At 40.0% G+C, this 23,904-nt stretch overlaps 1 protein-coding gene across 2 annotated transcripts in view; it reads right to left on the reverse strand.

Annotated features, from left to right (window-relative positions):
* Window positions 1–22,110, reverse strand: part of LOC119797422 (thyroid hormone receptor alpha) — a 48,358-nt gene extending 26,248 nt beyond the window's left edge. For both annotated transcript variants that reach the window (XM_038306488.1, XM_038306487.1), the window contains exon 1: window positions 22,094–22,110. The gene's annotated coding sequence lies outside the window, so the exon portion shown is untranslated. The remainder of the gene's footprint in view (window positions 1–22,093) is intronic.
* Window positions 22,111–23,904: the final 1,794 nt, after the last annotated feature.

Genomic DNA, 23,904 nt, shown 5'->3' on the forward strand with positions numbered 1-23,904 from the left:
CGCAGCATACTATAATTTTATTGTGATCTCATCTAACAAATTAATGCAAAGCAACACAAATATGTGAAGCTAAAATAAAATGCTTAATGATTTTCCAAACTTGGAATATACAGACATGAAAGAAATTTGAAATGCATTTCTTTTAAATCCACCTGAGTCACTACATTTTAGAAATAATCTTTCACTGTTATTACAGCTCATAGACTCATGGTCACTACCAGTTTTTTTACATTTAGTAACATTTCTAATTTTTGTCTGAAGCTTAGTGAGATTAAATTAAGAGCATTTAAACATAAATTTTGAATTCCTAGCAAAAATTGTTGATCGGTTTTACGTCTGAATATTAAATTCATCTTAATTTTATATATTTAATTGTCTCCGTTGTTTTGGTTGTTGTCCTACTAAAATGTTCACCTTTACCCCATTGGGTTTGGGTTTTTGTAGCCTCTAGCAGGTTTTCTTTCAGGACTGGCCTTGATATAGTCAGAGATGGGAAGTAACGAAGTACAAATACTTTGTTACTGTACTCAAGTAGATTTTTCTGATATTTTTACTTTACTTTACTACTTATTTTTATGGCGACTTTTTACTTCTACTCCTTACATTTTTACACAAATATCTGTACTTTCTACTCCTTACATTTAAAAAATTGGCTCGTTACTTTAGTTTTGAATCATTTCAATGGGGTTACCGTTATTATTTTTCACGTCATCAATACCAAATTCAATCTAATTGGATGGGAATCTACGTTGCATTTGACGCACAACTAAAAGATGAATCGACAGATTCGGCGGTATTCATTTGTTGCAAATCATTGCAGCTTGGTGGCGGTGGCGTTAGCATAGTAGTATGGACGACGAGATGATTGAAAATGAACACAACGGAGATCTAGTCCTATTGGCAGAAATCCATTTAAAATGTAGGCAACTGCATGAAAAAAGTGGTTTCTACTTTTACTTTTATACTTTAAGTAAATTTACAAGCCTGTACTTTGTTACTTTTACTTGAGTAAAGAAGTTTAATCAGTACTTCCACTTTTACCAGAGTATTTTTTAACACAAGTATCTGTACTTTTACTCAAGTACGGAAAGTGAGTACTTTTGCCATCTCTGGATATAGTGCAAGACTCCCTGCCCCCAGCTTAAGAAATGTATCCCCCAACATGATGTTGCCATAATTGTATTTTACAATGAGAAACATAGTGTGACTGCTAGGGACTGGTGACCTTTCCAGGGTGTACCCTGCCTCTCGCCCGTAGACAGCTGGAGATAGGCACCAGCACCCCTCGTGACCCCACTTGGGATTAAGAGTGTCAGAAAACGGATGGATGGATGAAACATAGTGTGATGCATTTGTGCATTTTTTTAGTTTTATTTTATATATAGCTGAGTGTGAAGCGGCCGTGACGAGGATCAGTGCCTCCAAATCCAAGACCATGTTCTTGAGCCGGAAAAGGGTAGAGTGCCTTCTCCTGGTTGGTGAGGATATACTGCCCCTAGTGGAGGAGTTTAAGTATCTTGGGGTCTTGTTCATGAATGAGGGGAAGATGGAGCGGGAGATCGATAGGCGGATTGGTGCGGCATCTGCTGTGAAGCGTGCCCTGTACCGATCTGTTGTGGTGAAGAGAGAGCTGAGCCAAAATGCAAAGCTCTTGATTTACCGGTCGATCTACGTTCCTACCCTCATCTATGGTTTTGAGCTTTGGGTCATGACCGAAAGAATGAGATCCATGATACAAGCGGCTGAAATTAGTTTTCTCCGTAGTGTGTCTGGGCTCTCCCTTAGAGATAGGGTGAGGAGCTCAGTCATCCGGAGAGGACTCAGAGTAGAGCCGCTGCTCCTCCACATCGAGAGAAGCCAGTGGAGGTGGCTCGGGCATCTAATTAGGATGCCTCCTGGATGTCTCCCTGGTGAGGTGTTCCGGGCACGTCCCACCGAGAGTAGGCCCAGGAAACGCTGGAAGGACTATGTTTCTCGACTGGCCTGGGAGCACCTTGGGATTCCCCCGGAGGAGCTGGCCCAAGTGGGGAGAGGGACGTCTGGGCCTCCATACTGAAGCTGCTACCCCCGCGACCCGACCCCGGATAAGCCAAAGAAGATGGATGGATATACACTATATTGCCAAAAGTATTTGCTCACCCATCCAAATTATTGGAATCAGGTGTTCCAATCACTTCCATGGCCACAGGTGTATAAATTCAAGCACCTAGGCATGCAGACTGTTTTTACAAACATTTGTGAAAGAATGGGTCGCTCTCAGGAGCTCAGTGAATTCCAGCGTGGAACTGTGATAGGATGCCACCTGTGCAACAAATCCAGTCGTGAAATTTCCTCGCTCCTAAATATTCCACAGTCAACTGTCAGCTGTATTATAAGAAAATGGAAGTGTTTGGGAACGACAGCAACTCAGCCACGAAGTGGTAGGCCACGTAAACTGACGGAGCGGGGTCAGCGGATGCTGACGCGCATAGTGCGAAGAGGTCGCCAACTTTCTGCAGAGTCAATCACTACAGACCTCCAAACTTCATGTGGCCTTCAGATTAGCTCAAGAACAGTGCGCAGAGAGCTTCATGGAATGGGTTTCCATGGTCGAGCAGCTGCATCCAAGCCATACATCACCAAGTGCAATGCAAAGCGTCGGATGCGGTGGTGTAAAGCACGCCGCCACTGGACTCTAGAGCAGTGGAGACGCGTTCTCTGGAGTGACGAATCGCGCTTCTCCATCTGGCAATCTGATGGACGGGTCTGGGTTTGGCGGTTGCCAGGAGAACGGTACTTGTCTGACTGCATTGTGCCAAGTGTAAAGTTTGGTGGAGGGGGGATTATGGTGTGAGGTTGTTTTTCAGGAGCTGGGCTTGGCCCCTTAGTTCCAGTGAAAGGAACTCTGAATGCTTCAGCATACCAAGACATTTTGGACAATTCCATGCTCCCAACTTTGTGGGAACAGTTTGGAGCTGGCCCCTTCCTCTTCCAACATGACTGTGCACCAGTGCACAAAGCAAGGTCCATAAAGACATGGATGACAGAGTCTGGTGTGGATGAACTTGACTGGCCTGCACAGAGTCCTGACCTCAACCCGATAGAACACCTTTGGGATGAATTAGAGCGGAGACTGAGAGCCAGGCCTTCTCGTCCAACATCAGTGTGCGACCTCACAAATGCGCTTCTGGAAGAATGGTCAAAAATTCCCATAAACACACTCCTAAACCTTGTGGACAGCCTTCCCAGAAGAGTTGAAGCTGTTCTAGCTGCAAAGGGTGGACCGACGTCATATTGAACCCTATGGATTAGGAACGGGATGTCACTTAAGCTCATATGTGAGTCAAGGCAGGTGAGCAAATACTTTTGGCAATATAGTGTATATAGTTATGTTCCCCTTCTGAACAAAACTAAATAAACTTGCAAAAATCCCAATGTACTTCATCTGTTTTCTCTAAATGGGCCCTTTCATGATCATCTTTAAAATTTAGTTTTTCTATTTTGATGCATAACTAATGTCTTTGTTTCCTCAACACAAGTATCTTTTTCATGTTAAATTTAAAACTATATAGAATATTTGCCAAAATGATAAGGCATCAGAACTCAAACTCTGCTCCCTTTGAAATATCTCGGCTTTATGTTTCACAACATACAAATTACTCTAAACCTTTTGAACTTCTGCAGTGTTTGCTGTTGATGCGGCAGATGATACACAAACCCAGGAAGAAGATGAGGTGTGACCAAGAGAAGACAAATGATTTTGTGTAACAGATGGAGAACAAACAGGCCTATTTGCCAGATTTATTACCAGTCATGCTGGCTCTAAAGCAGCCACCATTTTCTGAGAAAGGGAACTCTTTAAAAGACGCTTGTATTCACATAAACAGGACATTGCAAACATTCAGATGTATAGACTCAGGCACCTCACTGTTCTTGTATGCTGATTAAACTGCTGCAGGAACTCATTTATACCACACTACATGAAAGCCTTTAATGGCAATAAAAACTTTAAAATGTAACTGCAGAAGGTACACTGTTAGAAATGAACTGGTTTTCACAATACTCAACGCTATTATTTCACAGCAACTTTTTGTAAATACATTTCCCTGTAAAACCCCAATGATTACCTGTAAGAACTACAGTATCCTTAGACTTTACAGCATTTAATTCTTATTTTACAGTAAGATTATGCAATCAAAGAAATCCTGTAATGTCACAACAATGTCTGTGACATAACAAAAATATGTCCAGGAAAATCACATGACATAATGGAGCTTGGCACCATAGACAAACATAAAAGAGTAGACCCCATATGGAGCACTTACGCCTGGGGGTGCTGACTATGGCGCGGATGATTTGGTGGCGCCATCTTGGGGTGGTTGAAAGCTCCACAAAGTGTAATGTGTTAAACAGGCACAGAAGTTTTTTTTATCAACTTTAACTAGCTGAATATTGAGCTAATTTTTAAGTTTTTTTTTTTTTTTTTTTGCTGAAAAAAAAACCTAATGGTTCACTGCATTTAAATATTCTTAGTGGTATGGAGAGTAATAGAATATTCTGATAGGATGTATGTATGTTGTAAAGCACATTTTTCAAATTTTTTTATTACTATATCCACAAACGCATTTATACAGGTATACACAAATGTATCTATCTATCTATCTATCTATCTATCTATCTATCTATCTATCTATCTATCTATCTATCTATCTATCTATCTATCTATCTATCTATCTATCTATCTATCTATCTATCTATCTATCTATCTATCTATCTATCTATCTATCTATCTATCTATCTATCTATCTATCTATCCGCTGAACTGCTGCTAGTTTTACTCACATGCCTGGAAAATGTCTGGTGCTACTATCACAGATGATCTCGCTCTCGAAATGGAATTGAACGATTCAGATTAGCTAGCCGAATGAATATAAAGGGTAAAGCGTAACCGCCTGTGGCCCGGGCTGCCTGTCACAACTCCAGTCCGGCATGCGGATGACACCATAAACATTCCGCTGTTTTAAAAACAAATATAAAAAATATAACCGCGGATGTCTGGGGGACAGTGTTTCGCCTACATGTTATGAATGCTGGCGTACCATAAAGATAAAATTATGAACAGTGCCTTCAAGTCATTGCCCATAGGAAGACGTTACTTGAATATAACAAAACCGAATATCTTCGGAACAGCTCCAAATGACACAAAACTCATATGGGTGAGTAGAACATGATGTAATAACGTAAAATCAAGGGCCCAATGTAAAAAAAAAAAAACGGTGTTCCCCTTTAAGTAAAGCAAAACAGCAAGAGCTCTACAGGCATCCCAAGTCTCCCGGGAGTTCCGGGAGTCTCCCTGATATAGATTGTTGTTCACGGATGCCCGCAAGTCGGATAAATTATCCCGGATTTTAGACTATGCAGTGGTGTTTTTTTAATGCGAGCGAGAGCGTGCAGGCAGTACAATAATTCATGTGTGGATTAAAACTATTTTAATTGCACAGACAACAAGAGAGCGGGGTGTGGGGAGGAGGTTACTTGTGAAACCTATGCAGCGTATCTGTCCAAAGCGATGCTCTGTTCAACCACTGTTCCAGGCGACTGGTTGTCAGAGAGCTGATTGGATCAGTCCGATAAGTTTCGCGTTACTCTCTGGCAGTCACCTAGTTACCACTCAAAGCTGTGCATCCTGTGAAACGGCAGAGGTTGAATCCTCGAGTAAAAATCGAAAATATAGGATTAATTTTACAGCAGAATATACTAAAGTATATCCACGTCTATTGAAGGTGAGGAACAGTGGCGGATCTAGACCAAATGTACAAGGGGGCCAAGAGGGGGCCAGCGTGTTTTCATAGGGGCACAGGAAAGCATGAAATAAATGATCAGGGCAAGGGATTCAAATATATTAAGAGCGCTGCATAAAGTGAAATTTCTTTTCAATTAGGTTAAATTAAAATTCTATTTCTTATGATGTCAACATACATTTATAATTTAGGAATTATTTTTGAATTAATTTAAGTTAAAACTACCGTTTTCTATGAAATTTAGATTAGAATTCAAGAAAAACTGGTAAATGTATCTGTAAAAAGTAGAGCTTTTTTTATTTGTTGTGAAAAAAAAAAACATTTAGCAAATGAAAACAGGGATTCTATCTCAGTACCACTGAAGCTGTCACTTTGTTTTTGAATAATTAGCAAAAAGGAATTTGTAAAGAAAAAGAAATAAATAGATCCAAAGGACCTATCAGTAACCATGTCTGTTCCAGTGCAAATCATCATTCGATTAGTATTATGTCTTCAGTACAGGGGCCATAACAGGGGCCAGGACATGATCTACAGGGGCACTGGCCCCCGTTGGCCCCCGTCTAGAACCGGCCATGGTGAGGAATGATGACACTGTGGCGAGGTGCACTGTATGCTGAAGTCCAATGAAAAACAGAAAGCAAAATTGATTTTCAAGATTGAACGTATTGAAAATAAAAGACCAATACTGTTGGGGGGGATGGGGGGTGGGGGGGATGAGTTTTTGGAACATCGGATGTTTGGCTTTACTTGAGGCAAAAGAGTGTCAGTGTTAGCCATGAAAAATGCTGCCTAATTAGTGCTGGTAATAGGGAAGAACATGGTAAAAGGAGCCTGGGTGCTTCCTATCATAGTTCTTTTAGCATATGGACCTTGCAACAATCTGGTGCTACAAGAATTCCAACAATCCTTAAAGTAAATTGATTAATGACCACTGTCCACCTCACAAAATTTAACTTATATGCTGAAGTAGCATTCTTCAGTACACAGTAGAAAAGAGCTAGCCTGGGTGCCATTCCGAACTTAGTCCCGCCCACAACGTTTGAGGTCGGGAAGTTCGGTCTGGCATTACTCAACAGTAGCGCGAGTATGCTAACACAATATCTGGCGGGCCAATCAAATTGTCAGGGCGGGCTTTATACGATGATGGACAGATGATCAACAGTAACGTAATCAACCACGTGACCAAAGCGTGCTTGGGTGACAACAACAATGGCTGCTGCTGGAGAGTTGAGGTGAGTAGATTCTGCTATTAGGTCTGTTCTAGAAGATATCGACAGCAAATTAATTTTAAAAGAGGAACAGAGAAACGCGATCAAGGCTCATCTTCTTATTATAGGCGTACAACTGCACGCTTTCATTTTTGTTGACAACAACTATGCGTCGCTTAACATACGTCACGCACTCCGTTGCTCTTATTGGTTGTAGGTCTATCCAATTGAGTGCAGAGGAAATTTTTTTTGCTGGTTCGTTCAAAACACGCCCCATAATCACAGCTCTATGGAGCAGTATCAGACTCATATTCTGACTAGAATTGAGAAGGACTACGTCAGGCTAGAAAAGAGCTATCATATGTTTTGTTTTTGCATAATGGAGAGCTTCAGTCGTTGACCACATTTATGTAACTTGCATCTTTTGTAGTTCATTTTTGCAGGGTTTTAGCCCCAGTATAACAAATATCATCCATTTACATTTCTTGTCATATAATGACATGTGGAAGGCCAAAAGTTATCTGTATTAGGCACAGCGATCCAAAACTTAATTCCATTGCTATGCTTTAACTGTTCACTTCACAAGAGTTTAAGTAACAGGAGGTAGGAGCTTTGATTTGCTGTATTGGGACTGAGCTATGGACTTCTTCCCTCTGCCATGTGTGACAAGCTGGTGACCAGAACAACGCTCTCACATGCACCACAAGGCCATTGTTTGTTAATTGAATAGTTTGTTAAATGCCAACAGATTTTGTTTCTCCAAACTTCAATCAGCCAGTCCAATTAACAGAACCAAAGAGTCAATGGCAGAATAATATGCTTGGCATTGACAGAGGATTTGATTAGTGGACATGGGACAAAACCAAAAACTCAAGAAGACTGTTAAAGCAATTTTTTTCAATTTTTGCAAGCAGCTACAGCTCACATTGTACGACAAAACTGCAGGGTTTTTTCATACAGTGTGAGTTCACAGCTCACAATGTATGTGCAGCATGACAAGGACTCAGCGACACAGTGAGATGGCGCTACTAGGACTCATCTATCCGGAAGCCAAACGAGTAGAAGAGGAATATGGAACTCACTAGAGTGAAAGACCCTGCCTTGGCAATTTTTTAAATTTTGTGTGCTGAAAGCCCTAAAATGAAAAGGCGATGACGTATTTGGACAAAGACATGGCTCGGAGTACCCCTGACAGGACCCACCGAGGGACATGGTCGATCCACAAAACACATGTAGACTGGTTGGACAAACTCCCATGCTCCAGAATCCTGCTGAGGGTGTAGAGCTGATCCAGTGTTCCACAGCCAGGTCAAAAACCCACACTGCTCCTCCTGAATCCGAGATTCGACTATCCGAAGGACTCTCCTTTCCAGAACCCTGGAATACACCTTACCAGGGAGGTTGGAAAACACCAACCTTTTTGTCCCCTTTTTTAAGTAGAGGGACAACCACCCCAGTCTACCAATCCAGAGGAACTGCCCCTGATGTCCACACAATGTTGCAGAGCCGCGTTAACCAAGACAGTCCCTCAACATCCAGAGCCCTAAGGTACTCAGGGCCAATCTCATCCACCCCTGGACCCTTGCCACCAAGGAGATTTTTAACCACCTTGACTTCAGAAACAGAGATGGGAGGACCCAAGCCGGAGCCCCCAGGCTCTGCTTCCTCAATGGAAGATGTGTTGGTGGGATTAAGGAAGTCTTCAAAGTACTCTGCCCACCGACATACGAGTCGAGCTCAGCAGCACACCACCCCCACTATAAATAGTGTTGGCACTGCACTGCTTCCCCCCTCCTGAGACGCTGGATTGTGGACCAGAATCACTTCGCCTCAACATGGTCCACTCAGACTCAATGTCCCCCATCTCCCTCGGAACATATTAAAAGCTCTGCCGGAGATGGTAGGGAAAGCTCCTTCTCACGGGGGACTCTGCCAGACATTCCCAGCAAACCCTCACAATACGTTTGGGCCTACCAGTTCTGACCGGTGTCCTCCCCCACCATCGGAGCCAACTCACCACCACGTAGTGGTCGGTGGAGAGCTCCACCCCTCTCTTCACCCGAGTGCCCAAGACATGTGGCCGCAGGTCAGATGAAACAACAACAAACAACAACAAAGTTGATAATTGAACTACGACCTAGGGTGTCCTGGTGCCAAGAGCACATATAGACACCCTTATGCCTGAGCAGGGTGTTCGTTATGGGCAATCCGTGACCAGCACAGAAGTCAAACAACAGAACACCACTCGAGTTCAGGTCAGGTGGGCCATTCCTTCCAACCACGCCTCACCAGGTCTCACTGTCATTGCCTACGTGAGTGTTGAAGTCCCCCAGAAGAACAAGGGAGTCCCCCGAAGGGGCACTCTCCAGTACCCCCTCCAAAGACTCCAAAAAGGGTGGGTAATCTGTTCTGCTGTTTGGCGCATAAGGACAAACAACAGTCAGAACCCATACCCCACACGTATGCGGAGGGAGGCAACCCTCTTGCTCACCGGGGTGAACCCCAATGTACAGGCACCAAGATGAGGGGCAACAAGTATGCCCACTCCTGCTCGGCGCCTTTGACCAGCGGCAACTCCAGAGTAGAAGAATGTCCAGCTTCTCTCAAGGAGACTGGTTCCAGAGCCAGAGCCATGCATCAAGATAAGTCCAACTATCTCTAGTTGGAACCCTTCCAACCTAGAGCACAAACTCATTTTGTAACTCAAAACGCATTTTGTATATTGAAAGAGAAATCTTAACATTCAGAAGCAGTGGGCCAGATGTAGGAGTTTGCCGTGAAAAGGAAGAGTTGACGGCTCAAGCCCTGGCTCTGGCTTTCAGAGCCGTTGTGTCCTTGGGCAAGACAATTCAACCGCATTACCTACTGATGGTGGTCAGAGGGCCCGGTGGCACCACTGTACGGCATCACTTCTTCCAGTGAGCCCAAGGGCAGCTGTGGCTACCATGTAGTTTGCCTTTATCAGTGTGTGAGGGTGTGAGTGAATGACTGAATGTAGTGTAAAATGCTTTGGTCAAGTCTTCTGAGTTGAAAAAGCATTACATAAGTACAGGCCATTTACCATCTACCATGTTATCCACCCACAAACAAAAGAACCCTTTGCTTTTTCTTTAAATGATTATTTGTCCCAAATGTAAATCTCTCCATTTCTTTGTAGTGATTTGGCCTAACAGCTGCTTTGAGTGTGTTGTTTCTTTAGCAAATGGCCTGTTTTAGTCTGTCTACCTCAGTTCAAAATCTTTGATTACTATTAGTCTTAGTCATTGTATGCAACAGATACAACAGTCCAACATTTAAACTTGGGGCACTGCCATTACCACAAAATTACTACAATTGTATGACTGTTCTTGAAGGATTCATTCGAAATCACGAAATCAACCTTTTAAAATCAGACAAATCATTTCTTTTGTGTGCTGCTGCAGAAAATTGTCAGAGAGAATGGGTTGAGCAACAACCCTGGAAGAAAACATGCTAAAGAATCCAAAAGACTTTAGATTTAAAGTGGGACTCTACAGTTTGTTTGGTATTCTTACACAGCCTTTTCTAAGGTAGACAAGTCTAGAAACCCACTCTGTATATCAATAACTATTTACCCCCAATGATTTATCTTAATCAAGAAAAATTTTGACTCGATTACTGCTTATAGAATAAAAGAAGAAAACACTGCTCTTTACCACAAAGACTAAAGCACATGACTTGCATGAGGGTCCAGAGTGTGCAGATGCAGTCAATTGATATTCTAGTAAATCAGAATTTCCTGGCTTAGGTCACATTGCACAATGTTTGCACCAGCCATCAGAACCCTCAGGTTAAACTTTCATCAGATACATCACAAGGCATGAGGCATTTAGTGACTTCAGTAAACAAAAAAAAAAGGCTTCTAAATCAATCAATCTACATTGCACCAACATGAAAATAAAGGAACAAAACATCCATATTTTCCAAATACAGCCTATAGCAAATATATGTACATATTCAAAGAAGCTGTCTAAATTCAAGTTATAGTTGGATGATCTTTCAGCAAAAGTTTTGCAGGGAAAATCTTTTCTATTTGCTGTTCCACATGCCAGTCTTTGTGATTGACTCTATAGCAAGATCTATTCCACATGATCTTGCTGCACATAGGCATTTTTAATGTTTACGTATCCAGTTAGTTTTAGATTCAGCTATCTATTGTAGCTTACTGCTCTCATTACATAGGCCTGCTTTAAAACATTGAGAAAGGTTGAGAAACACAAGAACCAAACAGGCTGATAATTTCATGACAAGAAGAGGAAGGACCTAGAAGAAATAATTAAGACCAGAGTGTATCTGGAAGGTTCTTTATCATTTTTTCCAAATCTCAAAAGTTATTGTGATGTGATTCCTCAGGTGTATGAAGGGTCAAAATATGTCATAACATACATATATGTTCACATATATGTGAATGTCTCATTAAATAAGTAAATGTAACATTTATTTTTTCTTTCTTTTTTATTCTATGATTCAAATTTCAATATATCACTAAGTTGTAAAAATGCAAACATTAATAAAAAATTTGTGGTTATTTACCTACAAATGTATTTAAAAATCCCTGCGATGGACTGGCGACCTGTCCAGGGTGTACCCTGCCTCTTGCCCACTGACTGCTGGAGATACGCACCAGCACCCCTCACGACCCCACTCGGGACAAGCGTGTCAGATAATGGATGGATGGATGTATTTAAAAATTAGATGTAGATAAAAATTAATATAGTAAATTTTTTTAATATGTTAAAATTCATTTAAAGTAGTTTTCAGGGTGTGAAGTAAGTATAGAGGACTTTATGAGTTCAGCAGGGTAGCTTCTCTTAAACTGAACACTCGGCAGCAAAACAAACCTTTTCTGTTGTTCCTGTCAGTTCTTGCTAGCTTTTTTATTCAGAAAATCAAAGAACTAACTCCATGTTAAAAAAAAAATAAAAGATTTTTTTCTCTAAAGAAGAAGCTAACAGATTTGTTCTCACTTGGTTTTTAATGTATGCAAGCACATTTTACTCCTCCCCATGGCAACAAGCTGACACAGTCCTAATTGGTGCCGAATAAACAAGCAAGGATGGTCTATGCCTGCAAAATCTTTCCAGCTCACCAATGAATGCCCTCATTTTTAAAACTTCCACTTAGATGTAAACTGGGTTGCAGTGTTGAAAGCTAACTCTCCTCTGAAATATTCAGACGCCTGACATGCAGGTAATCTGACACAAATACACTCACACACACAACAATTTCTATTTCAGCACCCTCACTCCAGGCTATGTGAAGTTGTGCATGAGTACTGGTGTTTTGTGTCTGTGTGTGTATCAAGCAGCTAGGGAAAAAAAATCACAGAAAAGGGAGGGGGTCCAAGCATGAGGCAGCTTTCACAGCGACACGTGCTAGCTAAAAGATACTATGTGGGAAACGCACATGCGCACAAATAGCGAGAGTGAAATCCCCTGTTGATGTCAGTTGTTCTCTGCTTTCTGTGGCTCAATCTGCCTCCCACGGTCCTAATCCAGCTCTCTCTGCTCCACTAATCCACACATATACCACACAGCAAGATCACACACAAAAGACACACACATCTACAGCCACAAAAAAAACCTGACATATGGGGTGTCTAGAATGTAAAGGCAGAAGAGCAGAAAGCCAGATGGCTGCTGTCAAAGAAAAAAGGATACAATTTGAAATAAAATACTGGATAAAAACAATTTTGTCTATCTATAGAACGGAACAGAATTCATGGGGTAAAATCTGAATAAAGACATTAAATTTAAATGACTTATTTTACAGTTTTACTGAATTATCTACAAACCAAATATGTGTGATAAATATCATATATATTATTATTAAAAGCACTGATCTTAGACTTAGACAAACTTTATTGTCATTTTGTATACACAGAGGGTATACAAAACCACATTTAATGTTTAAATGCACAATCATGTTATTTGAGATAATTTAATTGTATACACCAACAACCCGCTCTGGTTGCATATAACTCTTTAAGAACTTCCTGCATCCTCCTGGTGTAGGTTTTTTTATTTTTGTTTTTTTTAAATATTTTTTTTGCCCATTTTTTTAGTAAATATAGCCTTTGTTTATATTTACCATGGCTGTGCATGCTCAGAATTGTCAACAATTCAAAACAGTTGAGAAGAGAAAGTGTGGAACTCCCAGCGTGGTGGTAAAAGTAAAGCAAAGATTAAGTATAAAAAGGCGAAATAAGATGTCTGATTCCAAGATGGATAAAACTTAGGAAGCTGATGTCTCAAAATTGATAAACATATGAGTACATATCCTTACTAATAGTGCTACTGCTGTTAGCGATTATTTTAAGCCATATCCTCCATTAATGGATTTCTGGTAGTCAGGTGGTACTGCCTGTAGAGGGCACTACTCATGTTTATGTCAAATCATAAGGGCTAAGGTTCCATTTTGAATAAACAAATTGCATATAGTGCTGCTCTGACTTTCTGACTAATTAATTTTTTTACTGTCTTTAAATTTTCAATTACGGTAACATTATGGGACAGCTTTAAAGAGTAGTCAGTGAGTAGTGACTAATTCCACCAATTTCTTTATAAAATAAATGCTCATGTACACACCTCAATGCAAAGCTCTATGTTATATTTAGATAAAACTTGCTGTTAGAGGGGTTCATCTTATTCTTAACTATCTTTACAGTAATACTGCTATAGGCTTAGGATGCTGGAGGACATAGGGACCAATTTTAATAATTGTGCTTCATTCAAGCTCTCCAATTCTGAATTGTTTGTTAATTAAACTTACAACTTTATGTTTTCTCTGCTTTTCTTCATCACAGTAGTTTTATCTGACATGGTGGTGTGTTTAGCTGTGATGCCATTTTGGGCATCAGCTGGACTGCTTCCATCAAAACGTGTAATTATGAATGTTAGTGTTGGGCCTCTTTTTCAGTGCTTAGTCCTGTTTCTCTCCTAGACATCTATGGGCTCAGATTTTAATGAGATCAAATCTCATCCCTTTTGGCGTAAAAAAACAGCTCAGCCCTCCTCTGCTTAAAGGAATAGTACACCCAAAATATCTAGAGATCTGGGAGGCTTCTTGCTGTCTGCTGACATTCAAATAATGGAGGTCTATGGTGCCCGAGGCAGAAAGGTCCATAAAAGTCCACAAAAAACGTGTCAATATTCCTCCATACTGCTCGTCCAATGTATTCCAAGTGTCCTGAGTGGGTAGCATCCAGAATTTACTCGAAACGAAGTCATAGGATTTCCTAAAAGCGCGTTCACGAGTCTACCCAAACCGCGGCAGACCAAACCAGATGAAAGTGCGCATTCAGCGTCTGCTCTGCCGATAACACTGCATGAAAAGTGGGATTTTCGTCAATATGCGGCACTGTAGATTGTCGTGGAACTTCAGGTTAGCGGCAGTTTACGACAATTTGCAGGCTTCGCCGAAAACTCCCGTAAATTGTCAGAAATTGACGTGGACTCTCTTAGGCAGTGTTCCCCCCATGCCTCCCCCCCATGGAATTCTAGGGGAGGCTTTAACATGTAAATGAACATGCTGTGAGCTATACAAATGCAAACCAGGGTTGCAGGGGGGGTTTTACCCCAAGTGACATCTTTCTGGGTAAGAAATTCTCTGATACAAAGAGATCAGGCTTAGTATAGCCTCTCACATTTTAGCTTGAATTGATTTATTTAATTAAAGTATAGAGACCAAAACAGATCTTTAGCTGACAGAGCAATACATTTAGAGTAGTAATTATAAAAAAAAAAATTGCATTTAAGATAAAAAATAAAATGTTGTCTGTCAATATGCTCAATTCACAATTACTTAAGTGGAAAAGTTTCAAGAAATGAGTCTGAGATGATTTACTTTATAACATGGCGCATTATCCTGTTGGAAGTAGCCATGAGAAGATTGGTACACTGTGGTCATAAGGTCCGGCCAGGTCAAGATCCGCAATTGCAATCGCACCAAACAGGAAAAAGAACATCGACAAATTCCGGTTCGTCAAATTAAAATATAGCAGCAACAGATCGGTGACTAGAAATTATAGCACAATTCTTATATATATATATATATATATATATATATATATATATATATATATATATATATATATATATATATATATATATAAAAAAAAACTAACACCGTTTATTTAAATGATTGGATCCAAACTATTGGTTATTCACCAACGAGGAAGCAGATTTCTCATCTCCATCAAAATATTTATTTTATACCGAGGGACTTAAACTTTAATCAAATCCATTCAAAAGAAACTTCTTATTACAGGAATGAAAAGAGATGCTGAGTTTGGAAGTAGTGAACAAGTTCATTAAAAAAAAAGCAGTTTTGAATTATCTCCATCTGAAGTTAAGTTATTTTCTCTGTGATATCTCTGTATCTAAGTAACTCTAACTGACTACTTTAAAACATAGCACCTTCTGCTGCACTTTTCTACTGAGCACTTGTCAGTTTCACACGGTTTTATTTCTGATAGCAAGGAGTAGCTAGCCTAGGCTAGCGCTAGCTTAGCATTGCTATGGCTTCTCTCTCTCCCTCCCTTGACTCTTTTCCAACTCTTCCTTCTTCCTCTCCTCTCTCCTGCTCTCTGTGTCAGATGTTCAGTTATTCCTCTGCCTCCTTTAGTGATAATGGGATGTGTAATAAGTGTAGTATTTTTGTAGCTTTGGAGGCGAGGGTGTCAGAGTTAGAATCCAGGCTTCAGGCTGTTGAAGTAGGCCCCCCACGTAGCTGTCCTCCAAAAGTGCCTGAGCAGCCAGGCGATTGGGTAACTGTACGCAGAAAGCGTAGTCGTGGATCTCTGCCCACTGGTCACCACCAACCCGTTCACGTTTCTAACCGGTTTTCCCCACTCAGTGACACACCCACTGAGAAGCCCACTCTGGTGATTGGCAGCTCCATAGTCAGAAACGTGGCATTAGAGACACCAGGGACCATAGTCAAATGTTTGCCGGGGGCCAGAACGGGCGACATCAAATCCTACCTGAAACTACTGGCTAAGGATAAGGTTAAATACAGTAAGATTGTTATTCACGCTGGTGGTAATGACACCCGGTTACGCCGATCGGAGGTCACTAAAATTAGTGTTGCTTCGGTGTGTAAGTTTGCCAAAAAAATGTCGGACTCCGTAATTTTCTCTGGTCCCCTCCCTGATCTGACCAGTGATGACATGTTTAGCCGCATGTCGTCATTCAACCGCTGGTTGTCTAGGTGGTGCCCTGAAAACAACGTGGGCTACATTAATAATTGGCAATCCTTTTGGGGAAAGCCTGGTCTGATTCGGAGAGACGGCATCCATCCCACTTTGGATGGTGCAGCTCTTCTTTCTAGGAATCTGGCCACATTTATTAGTCCTCCAAAACCCTGACCACCCAGGGTGCAGACCAGGAAGCAGAGTTGTAGTTTAACACACATCTCTGCAGCTTCTCTACTGTTACCCACTCTTTACTCCATCCAGACAGTGTCTTGCCCACGACCAAAATCTAATAAATTAGCAAAGATTCCCAAAGGAGTAAATCATGATAATCTAATTAAAATCAAAATAACTCAAATTGGGGAAAAAGTTAAAACAATTAAATGCGGTCTGTTTAACATAAGATCGCTTTCCTCTAAAAGTCTACTAGTTAATGACTTGATTTGTGATAATCACATTGACTTGTTTTGCCTTACAGAAACCTGGCTGCAGCAAGAGGATTATGTGAGCATAAATGAGGCAACTCCTTCAAGCTATTTAAATTTTCACATCCCCAGAAGTTCTGGGCGAGGAGGAGGAGTAGCAACAATCTTCCAGTCTGACTTACTGATTACTCCCAAAACAGTTAATACCTACAACTCTTTTGAACATTTAACCCTTAATTTCCCTGATCCAAATTTCAAGGCAAGAAAACCTCTTCTTTTTGTAACTTTGTATCGTCCACCAGGTCCTTACTCTGAATTTTTAGATGAGTTTTCAGAGTTCCTTTCTGATTTGGTATTAAATACTGACAGGGTCATCATAGTGGGAGATTTTAACATCCATGCTGACATTGAAGGCGATAGCTTAAGAGCAGCCTTTAATGCTATCTTAGACACTATTGGCTTTGTTCAAAATGTGAATAGTCCCACGCATTCTCATCTTCATACTTTGGATCTTGTGCTGACATACGGCATAGAATGTGAAGAAATAACAGTATTTCCTCACAACCCTGTCCTCTCTGACCACTTTCTAATAACCTTCAGGATTACTTTAACAGAGTTCTCCTCCCCCAAAAGAAGGTTCAATTTTAGTAGATCTTTATCAGATAGTGCAGTTATAAATTTTAAAGAATCTGCTTCACTTTCTCTCTCCTCTGTGTCACTGAGCAGTGCTGCAGAGTGCAAAAGTTTAGCTTATTCCCCTTCACAGGTTGATGATTTTGTTGATGGGGTTGCTAGTTCTCTGCGTATTGCCTTAGACAACGCAGCTCCTTTGAAAATGAAAACCGTTAAAAATAGAAAGCTTGCTCCTTGGTTTAATGCAGAGCTGCGTACTTTGAAGCAAAATGCTAGGAAACTGGAGAGAAAATATCGCTCCACAGGCCTGCGAGAGTCCTTCCTAGTCTGGAAAAATGGTTTACTGCTGTATAAGAGGACCCTTTGTAAAGCAAGAGCAGCATACTTCTCCTCATTAATAGAGGAGAATAAGAATAATCCTAGATTTCTTTTTAATACAGTTGCCAAACTCACCCAGAGCCATAGCTCTGTTGAACCGTCCATTCCACCTGCTCTTAGCAGCAATGACTTTATGGGATTCTTTATAAATAAGATTGATCTTATTAAAAATAAGATCATAAGCACTCCTCTATCCGCGATTGTACCTGAGGTAGTCATGGAATCTGAACTGGGTTTAGACTGCTTTGATCCAGTTGAACTCTCTGAATTAGCAAAATTATTGTCTTCATCTAAGCCTTCAACTTGTATGTTAGATCCAGTTCCAACCAGGTTATTTAAGGAGGTATTCCCTTTGATCTCCTCCTCCATTTTAGATGTGATTAATCTATCTCTGTTACAGGGATATGTACCTAAAGCTTTTAAGGTTGCTGTAATTAAACCTCTGCTTAAGAAACCGTCTCTTGACCCAGATGACTTGGTCAATTATAGACCTATATCCAATCTTCCTTTCTTATCCAAAATTCTTGAGAAAGTAGTTGCCAAACAAGTTTGCGATCACTTCCACCATAATGAACTTTTTGAAGAGTTTCAGTCTGGCTTTAGAGCTCATCATAGCACTGAAACAGCTCTGGTGAAAGTCACTAATGATATTCTCATGGCCTCAGATAATGGACTTGTATCTGTGCTCGTCCTGTTGGATCTTAGTGCTGCATTTGATACAGTTGACCATAATATTCTTTTAGAAAGACTTGAATATTTTGTTGGAATTAAAGGAACAGCACTAGACTGGTTTAAATCTTATCTATCTGATCGAATTCAGTTTGTTCATGTTAATGATAGATCTTCAACACGCTCAAAGGTTACCTGTGGAGTACCACAGGGATCAGTGCTAGGACCAATTCTCTTTACTTTATACATGCTCCCAATTGGTAGAATTATTAGACAGCATGGGATTAATTTCCACTGTTATGCTGATGATACCCAGCTATATCTGTCTATAAATCCAGATGAAGCTAACCCATTACATAGATTACAGGCATGTCTTGAAGACATAAAAACCTGGATGACTCTTAACTTTCTGCTTCTGAATGCAGACAAAACAGAAGTTATAGTCTTTGGACCAGAGTCTCTGAAAAAGAAACTGATTAGCCAGTCACTTCATTTGGATGGGATTAAACTGATTTCAGATAATAAAGTAAAAAATCTTGGTGTTGTTTTTGATCAGGACCTGTCATTTAAATCCCACATCAAAGAGGTTTCTAGAATTTCCTTCTTTCATCTGAGGAACATTGCAAAAATTAGAAATATCCTGTCCAGGGGTGATGCTGAGAAACTAGTCCATGCATTTGTTACTTCAAGGCTGGACTATTGTAATTCTTTACTATCAGGAAGTCCACAAACTGTAGTTAAAAGCCTTCAGCTGATCCAAAATGCTGCAGCCAGAGTTCTAATGAAAATTAAAAAGAGAGATCATATCTCGCCTGTCCTGGCTTCTCTTCATTGGCTTCCTGTTAAATCAAGAATAGAATTTAAAATCCTCCTTCTCACATATAAAGCCTTAAATGGCCAAGCTCCATCTTATATCAGAGATCTGATTGTTCCTTATGTTCCTAACAGAGCACTTCGCTCTCAATCTGCAGGTTTACTAGTGGTTCCTAGAATTTCTAAAAGTAGAATGGGAGGCAGATCTTTTAGTTATCAGGCTCCTCTCCTGTGGAACCAACTACCAGTTTTAGTCCGTGAGGCAGACACCCTGTCTACTTTTAAGGCTAGGCTTAAAACTTTCCTTTTTGATAAAGCTTATAGTTAGAGTGGCTCAGGTTATCCTGAGCTATCTCTATAGTTATGCTGCTATAGGCTTAGACTTTTGGAGGACATAGGGACCCCCATTTCATCATTCTGCTTCATTCTCTCTCTGTTCTCCTATTCTGCAGAATCTGTTAGTTCAATCTCTAACCTTCTGCTCTCTCTGCTTTTCCTCAGAGTAGCTTTGCCTCGTCTGTTCCTGTTTGGCTGTGACGTCATCCTGGAAAGAAACATCAGCTGTGCTGCTTCTATCAACACCCTTGTTTATAGATGTTGGAGATCGGCCTGTTTTCCAGTGTGGTCCTGTTTCTCTGACCGTGACTGAGTGGATGTGCTTTCTTCGTCCTCTGGCATGGGAGCTGCCTTGGAGCTCGTCTGCCTGGCTGTGTGTTTCCTGGACGGGGCCGCCTTTTACAGCTGCTTTTTGTATCTCTGCTTCTGTCTCCTTGAACCCCAGTCGGCCTCGGCAGATGGCCGCTCACACTGAGCCTGGTTCTGCTGGAGGTTTCTTCCTGTTAAAAGGGAGTTTTTCCTCTCCACTGTCGCTACAAGCATGCTTAGTGTGGGGGATTGTATTTGAGTCAATGAGTCAATGCAATCAACTGGTTTTCCTTAGATAGAAAACTTTGTATCAATTTGATCTGGTTGAACTGTAAAGTGCCTTGAGATGACATGTGTTGTGAATTTGGCGCTATATAAATAAACTGAATTGAATTGAATTGAATTATCCTTATCCCCGTTACAAAAATCTACATATATATTTGGGCAGAAACTGAACATATGCTGGATGATGGTGGGATTTTTTTAATATGTCATATTAAATTAAGCACTCACAGGGTTCATACAGGAATGAGTGACTCTAATTTAATGCTATTTTAATGCTATTTGAAATGATTTTAATGCCATCATCAAGAACCATGTACACAAGTTATTAGTGTACATGAAATATGAAGGAGCTGCAAGCAGAGTTCCATGACTCCTGTATGTATGTAAACACACACACACACATATATACGTATATATATATCCTCTAGCTTTTTCTCCGCCTGGAGCGATATAATATATCTGACGAAATTGTTTTTATAAGCATTTTTTATTAAAGAATTATAAATACTTCGATAAACATATTTAAATAATTTTAGTGCCAATTAAGGCCTTGATTAAAAAAAAAAAAAAAGAATGATTTTTTAATTATTTTTATTGATCCGCGGACACCCTGGTTCATCTCGCGCATGCTCCCTACGATCTCCAAGAAACTCAGAACGGCGGTGTGCAGCCACAGTGGAGGATGTATGCTTTGCTTTGTGCAGCGGTCTGGAGCTTCTGGATTTCGGGGTAAAACTCCTCTTGGACGCGATGGCGACTCTGCATCGAACAAGACGAACTCAAAGAAGAGATGCTAGCGGTAAATATATGTTCGATTACTGCCTGCTAAGCTAAAAGCAGCCTAGCCTAAGCTACCGGCTAATAGCGGCTAATAGTAGCCTTGCTAGAACAAGCTTTATTAAAGTGTATTTTTTGTGATTTACAGGAAGCAGTACGCCGTCTTCACAACTCGGAGACTAATTTCAGGAAATCCTATACACTGGGTAGCGTGGGGTAGCGTCCAGAATTTACTCGAAACGAAGTCATTTAGAATGTTTTTAGAGCATAAACAGTAGTGTATAGGATTTCCTGAAAGCGCGCGCCTGCGAGTTCACGACGCTACGGAAACCGCGGCAGACCAAACCAGATGAAAGTGCGCATTCAGCTTGGCAAAGAACTCATGCTCTTCCTCAACACTGAAGTCCTCAGACATTTTTCTTTCGTTGTTTCTTTCTTTGCACAGGTAAACAGCACATTTCTTCTTCTACGCTTGCATTATCGGCAGAGCAGACGCTGAATGCGCACTTTCATCTGGTTTGGTCTGCCGCGGTTTCCGTAGACTCGTGAACGCGCTTTTAGGAAATCCTATACACTACTGTTTATGCTCTAAAAACATTCTAAATGACTTCGTTTCGAGTAAATTCTGGACGCTACCCACTCAGGACACTTGGAATACATTGGACGAGCAGTATGGAGGAATATTGACAAATTTTTTGTGGACTTTTATGGACCTTTCTGTCTCGGGCACCATAGACCTCTATTATTTGAATGTCAGCAGACAGCAAGAAGCCTCCTAGATCTCCAGATGCATTTGAGATATCAAAAAAGTACTCCAGAGTGTTGTTCAGCATGGGGGTGAGTAGAAAATGAAGGCTAATCATGTTTTGGGTGTACTATTCCTTTAACGTCTTCTTTCCTAGACAGAGTCATCTGTGGAGCTATTTTTCTTTATCCTTCTATAACATGAAATGTAAATATGAATCAGTGCTACTATATCCCTTTTTTAAATGTGCTTATAATAGAACAATTTTATTCAAACTGTGTATTTGATGTGAATGAATTGTCTCTGTAAAGTGCCTTGAAATGACGTGTTGTGAATTGGCACTATATAAATAACCTAAATTATACTGAATAATTTTGTTCCATAACGAGTAAAGGATCAGGGTCATTTTTTAACTCATTACGGATAGTCGTCAACATTGTTTCAGAAAAGTCTTTTATATTTAAACTTTAATCTGAGGAAAGCAGCAAGTATGTCCATCAGGCTTACAACATAAACTTTCGTACCCCTTTTCATCGCTCTCCGAAGACAGAAACCAATCACAGGAACACGAGGCGTACCTCAAACAGGTCGACCTGCTCAGCATTCGCCAGAAGCCTTTTTAAAAGTTAACCAGAGGAATCTGTACTGGAGCTGCAGGACAGGAGCATGCTGAGTACAGAAACCTGCAAAGGGAAGAGACAAAGAAGAAAATTGTATTGTTAATAGCCAATAATGTCTGTGTATGGTAAGCTATTTTTGTTTTTCTTCTAAACAATATTGCAAACAAAAAAATATTTTTTTTCCCCATTTTCTCAAATCTGAATGCAATCAATGTAATACTGAGTTGATAAAAAGTCCATTGATTAGTTTTTTTTTCCTTATCTATTTAAATATAAACCAAATTGTTTAAAATAGTATTGATACTGGTGTGGTTTAAACTTTTTTTTAAACTTTTTTCAGCACTTCTCGCATTACTGACTCAAATTTGTTTGAGAGCATATTCTGTCATAAAAAAGTTGATTCTGGCTGTGAGCTTTTCCCCCTAACGGCTCACAGACTACTGATCCAGGCATGAAAATGAAAGTTCAGTTTAAGCCATTACTGTTTCATTGAGTTGTTTTAGAAAGAAAAGAGAAGAGTTTTTATCTTCCCAGAAGCCAGTTGCAGATATACATAGTCAGTTGGCATCCTATTAGTAAAATGTATTTTTATAGCACCTTTTATAAGAAAATTACAAAAATGCTTGACAATAATGAAAAAAGAATACAAGCCCAGTAAAAACACATTTCCAGTCTCGTTAAATGCCTATTTATAAAAATATGTCTTTATTTGTTTCTTATGGTGATGTCCCAATCCAGTATTAACATTTGCTATTAGTCCGATACTAGCCACTGTATCAGCAGGAAAATAAAATCTCTTTTCATTTTTCGTGCTTATAGAAACACTGTACCTCTGTTTTTATTTTTAACTCATTGGTTAATTTTACATGGGTCAGCTGTTTTTAAACCGTTGTTGTTGACCTTTGTTCAATGTTTTAGTAATTTTTCTTGATTAAGCCATTTTTAACATTTACTCATATAAAATAAGTATTAAAAGCTGCTATGATTTGGGTTTATATCGTATAGGGTCAATATTGTTTTATTGCCAATTCTCAAAGCTGGAATGTCGGTATTGTACTGTGTTGGAAATAAAGAAGTTATATCGTGACACCCCTAGTTTCTTAATTGTGAATCGAGTTACTGTGGCGAAACGATTACAGGAGTGGGTTCCAGAGCCTAGGGCCACGATGTTGGAGGCCTCATCTCCTTGATTTTTAAGATAAGTCTGTGTTACTAGTGAAAATCAATGATCAGCTGACCTTAAGAGTCTGAAGATCAAAAGTCAAAAATCTTCAGGCTCAAAAATCAAGGGTCTCTTTTTATTCACATTTAGTTACAAGCATTTGTGCTCAGGCTATTGTTTGAATTTTGTCAAACAATGGATGAAGTCAGATTGTTTTTAAATCTCCAAGGGTCTAAAAGAGAAATAAAGTTGAATATCATAAACATACAGATAATAAGTCAAATTCTTGTAACGCTTCAACATCCACTACATTGGCCCTAACACAGAACCTTGAGGCATCCCACAAGACAAAATATCTGAATAAAAAAATAAACTCTTTTATAGAAAATTTCAAATAGGTATGACTGAAACTGCTTTAAAGCCACACTGGAATAAAATATATTTTATATAAATTTATTATGTTGTTTTTTTGTTTTTTTAATAATTCGGTATACCTGTTGAGTTAATATTAATATAAACATCACAAAAACAAATTTCATGGCTCCAACTTAAT

This window comes from Cyprinodon tularosa, unplaced genomic scaffold (assembly GCF_016077235.1).
Source record: "Cyprinodon tularosa strain WSP-4 unplaced genomic scaffold, ASM1607723v1 ctg582, whole genome shotgun sequence".
Classification (NCBI taxonomy): domain Eukaryota; kingdom Metazoa; phylum Chordata; class Actinopteri; order Cyprinodontiformes; family Cyprinodontidae; genus Cyprinodon; species Cyprinodon tularosa.